This window comes from Eptatretus burgeri, chromosome 2 (genome assembly GCF_056783735.1).
Source record: "Eptatretus burgeri isolate ZD-2024b chromosome 2, Ebu_testis_v1, whole genome shotgun sequence".
In the NCBI taxonomy this organism is placed as follows: domain Eukaryota; kingdom Metazoa; phylum Chordata; class Myxini; order Myxiniformes; family Myxinidae; genus Eptatretus; species Eptatretus burgeri.
In genome coordinates this window covers 125,849,103-125,854,141 of record NC_140962.1, presented here as the reverse complement: position 1 = coordinate 125,854,141, position 5,039 = coordinate 125,849,103, and the positions used below count along the sequence as shown (strand labels likewise).

Sequence of the window (5,039 nt, the reverse complement as noted above, 5' to 3'; positions counted from 1 at the left end):
AATGTAAAAAGAAATCAAAACCTATGACTTGTATTCTAAGACATAATACGGATGATATACCTTCACCCCAGGATTTGGATAAATCAAAAAAGAACCTCGTTATCTTTGATGATTGGATGAATGAGAGAAACCAAACGGTAATGGATAGCTATTACACAAGAGGGATACATTCTTTTTGTAATTGTATTAATCTTAGTCAATCATTCTTTCAACTCCCTCGTCGTTCATTAAGAAACAATGCTAATACTTATATTTTATTCAAGTTAAATTTCATAGATATAAACAATTTTTGGAGAGACAATTCTACATTATGTAGTAAAAAGGAATTTGGGGATTATATGAAGCACACAACTGAAAAATATAAATATATTATTGTGAAACAAGATGAGATATTAAGGGATATATTAATTATTTTATAAACAATTACATATATAAATGGCAACTATTAATATAAATCTTGTGGGTAAATCTGTTTCTGGAAAAAAAACTTTCATAAATGAAGGTTTTTGAATAGTAAAAATGAAAATATTGTAAGTTTTTTTAAATAAAAACACCGTGTGATTTGTATTGTATTGACAACAACCAGAGCAATGTGACCAGGAGAAGTAGTAGGTGAACATTATTACTACATTTCAGTAGAGGAACATATGCGATTGAGGAATGAAGGTCAAATATTTGAGGAGGTTTCTCTTGGTACAACAAAATATTAACATTGTCAGAGAGAGTTAAAGAAACTAAAATCTGGTGGTCTTGGGATATTAGACACTAATCCAGAAGGAATGAGACTAATTATTAAACATCTGAGTGGTCATGGAGTTAAGATTTTATCATTTGGTTTTGATGGTGATGAAGCAACTCAATGCAAACCTATGAAAAGCAGAGATGCAAGTATTAGTGAAGAAGAAATTACAACTCACATTAATGTCAATAAAGAATTTGATGAAGTATTTAAAGAAAAGGATTTAGTTGAACACATCTACTTTAATGATGATGAAAAGGAAAATTCCCCTGTTGTCCTCTATAATTCAGTAAATGATATTTTCCAATAAATAAATGGATGCAAAAGAAAGACCAAGAAGATTTAAGGAACATCACGAGTTGGTTTCAAAAGTTGTAAAACAACAGAAAGAAATAAAGAACAAACACAGACAGAAACTAATGGGTGAAGAAGCATTTTAAAGAAAACAAGAGAAATTTTTTAAACCACTTAAAAAAACTTCCCAAGAAATAATTATAGATGCTTCCACAGTCCCCACAATAGAATATACTCCTAAAAAACATCAAATATTAAAAGATTTCAGTCAAATGATGGAGGAAGAATTAGAGAATATAGGAGAATTAGAATATGATAAGAAAGGATTATTTCAACAACTGGAAGAGATTAATCAACCCCCTGATTATATTGTGAAGGCTCTTCAAAACAATGAATATTCAGCAGAATCAAAAACCATAGCAGGACTCATTCCAGCAGAACAACCAGCAATATTTCATCTTGTTCAAGAAAAGGTATTGATATTTCATGATGAATTAAGGTTCTTAAGTTCTGCTCAACCCCCTGTTAAACTAACTCCGAGATTAATGTTTCTTCGAACAAAAGATGGAAGACAAGGTTCAACTGTGAGGGATGAATCAAAGTATTTTGATAAACCATGGGAAATGAAAAATAAGGATCATAGAGTAAATATTGATTTGCTGGACTCTCTTAATTATTGGGTCAATATATATGGTAAAAGTAGAAAGAATGAGAAGGAGAAACACATTATTCAGGCTTTAAGTAGGCTTGGTTCAAGTGTTAATTTTCCTCCAAATGACCCAACACAATGAGTTAATAGACTGTTCTTGTTGTTACGAAGTAAGAAAACTGGAAATAACAATTGTTTTAATGAAGCATCAGCCATTTTAGACCAGTTGATGAACATGAAAATAATTAATAAATGTCAATACAAAGATATTTTATTTCATATTAAATAAGATGAGAAGCACAATCCTTCATTTTAATTTCACAACAAGTGACCACACATCTTCATTTCCATACCCATTACAACTAGATGCAACAAAAGAATATGAGGCATCTTTATTGTCGATGGAAACTTATAATACCTTGTTTAATATCACAAAGAAAAACGATAAGTTTTGTGATAATCCAGGAAGTGGATACAAAACGATAACAGTTTCACCTGGAGCATATGAGATTTCTCGAATATCTTCCGAAATTGCTTGCCTTATGAAAGAACAGGGTGATGAACTAAAAAATATTGCAATAGAAATTAAAAAATACTTCAAAATCAACGATTAAACTTAAAAATAACTACAAGGATGATTTCACAATTGATAATTCATTTCGTGAGTTATTGGGTTTCTCCTTAAAAAGATTGAAACTCATGGGAAGTTTTACAGTGATAATGTCGTTAAAATATCCTGAGGCATAAATTCGGTATTAATTCACTGTGATTTGATTAATGGTGCATATAATGATGGAATAAAAACAAATACAATATTTTCATTCAGCGCATACTCAACCCCAATTGGTTATAAATTCAATATGGAACACAAAAATCTGTTTTATCTACCGGTGTCAGGATAAACCATATACAGAGTAAATTTTAGGATAACCGACCAAGATAATCGTATGATTTATTTTAATGGAGAAATTATATCCATCGGAATTTACCTTTGTGAAGTTTTCCAATAAATAAATATGATGGTTATTGTGAGGAAACACAAGTTGGGAAAATATAAAATAATTACAGTGGATGGGATGTTCCTTTCCCCATATCACAAGGGTGAAGGTATGTATCTTGGTAGAGGATACTATAAACCTAAGAGGCAAAGGGGTGTTGGACATCAATTTAGAGAAAAAGGAGATGGGATAATTGATACTCTAATGGGTATAGGTTCAACTATTCTTGAACATAAAGACCTAATTGGTTCAACTGCTTCTGTTGTGGGAAATGTAGCGGGTGCTATAAAGAGTATAAAAGATGCCCAAAAGGAATCCCATAAATTGCAAGCAATAAAACAAATTAAGAAAGGCAAAACTCAGTTGTCTCCCCAAGAACAACAGAAAATAAGTCAAATACTGGGGTCAGGGTTTCAAAAGTTTTAATTTCTTTTTTCCTAAATAAATACAAGTATGGAAGAAATTGATAGTATCTATGATTTGGATGATACCAATGTCATCTCAAACTCATCTAAAAAAGAAGACCACTTCAAGGTAAATGCCATAAATGGAACAGACGCGAACACAAATGGAACAAAAAGTTTTGAAATAAACAATCAACAAACATATTTGAATCTGGCCCAAAGTTTCTTGTTCTGTAAATTTACATTCACTCAGGCTGTGAATAACACCAAAGCTACACTCGTAAATGATTTCTTCTGGAAAATGTTTGATAGTGTTCGTTTGTATATTGGAACACAAGAAGTTGAAGCGATTGATTATGTCTCTGCTACATCTGAAATCATGAACTTTACACTATATTCATTTAGTGATAGAATGGGAAAGGGAGCTGTCGAAGGTTTTATTCCTGATATGGCAACGGGAACAAACACAGACCTTGGATATAGTCAAAGAAAAGGAATGTATAATGATGATACAAAAGCAGGTAATAGTTTTACTGTGGCACTTCCTCTTAAAGGTCTATTTGGATTTGGTGATCATGATAAAGTTCTATATGGTCTTAAAATTAGATTTCAACTGCAAAGGAATGACAATGAAAATAGATTGCTTTTTGGCATTGCTAATGCTTTTGCTGCTCAGAATAAATTTGTTATTGATGAAATTAGTTGGTATTTTCGTGAATATACTCCTAATCTTAAAACAGAAGAGATGTTGAAGAGAAGACAACTCAAAGAAACCACTCAGTGTATCATACCTCAAAAGAAGATGCCAACACGTTAAACTGAACTAAACCACCTAACGTGGAATTTGCGTGTTCTGGAAGGAAAGCCACGATATCTGTGGATCATTTTTAAAAAGCCAGATGGTGAAACTGCTACTGATAAGAATAATGCATTGAGAGATCATGCGAAGGTGAAACAACTTCGCGTTTCTCGAGATGGAACATTTTATCCACAAGATACATTGGAAATTAATTGGGAAAAAAATGATTATACTGAAGCATACAAGTCTTACCAAACGGTGTGTGAAAGCAATGGAAAGAAAGAACCCATTTTGGATATGACAGCATTTAAAAGCCTGTATACAATCTATGCGACTGACCTGAGTGCTCAAAAGGAAACCATGAAGTCTTATATAGTGGATACTTCCCTATACATTGAAAGAGGAGAGAGTGAAGAAGTTGACACATATTGTTTGCTTTTGGAAGAAACAGAATTATAGATTAATATAGATAATGGTGTTATGATTCGTCTCACATAATTTTTTTGAGAAATAAATGAGAAGTAATGTGCCAACTGGGGTATATGTCAATCAAATTGGTCTATAAATAACAGCAAGCCGTGTGTAACATTGATTCCGTTTGGCCAATTAATAAAGATCTATTATGTCGCTGCTGGCACCACTCTCGAATCATCGCGTTAACATTTTCATAAATGGTAATACAGCTTTGAACCTGAAGACACCTGGAGGTTCGTATTACGGGTGGCGATCGTGGTCTGTTAAAGACTCTGCATCCTTTTGGAGACATACAGAGGCAATTTCCATCACATTAGTGTCCAGCATGTGGGATTGGCTCCATGGCATGGGAAACTACATCCTTAAAGCTAAAATGTAGAGCATGATAAGTGAAAACGTTTTGTAGCAGTGTGACGCTATATTGTGTTGAGACGCACAGGACTGGGAGGGTGCAAGCTGGCCAGATGCTGTTGTGACACAAACTGATGTGACCGAGGAGGGATCAGTAGAGGGTGTTTAGGAGAGAAGGGTTAATTGAAAGAGGACAGGAGACAGTACAGGAGTAAGGAGTGAAGCAGGACCACAGGAGATAGAGATAAATATAACAGTGCTGGAATGCGAGTTGGATAAAATAATTTAAAACAAAAAGTGTGGGTGAAATATTTAATCACATGGAACAGAA

General features: G+C 33.2%; 1 pseudogene; it reads left to right on the top strand.

The window, feature by feature from the left end:
* Positions 1-1,053: 1,053 nt before the first annotated feature.
* On the top strand, positions 1,054-1,971 carry LOC147033016 (uncharacterized; annotated as a pseudogene).
* Positions 1,972-5,039: the final 3,068 nt, after the last annotated feature.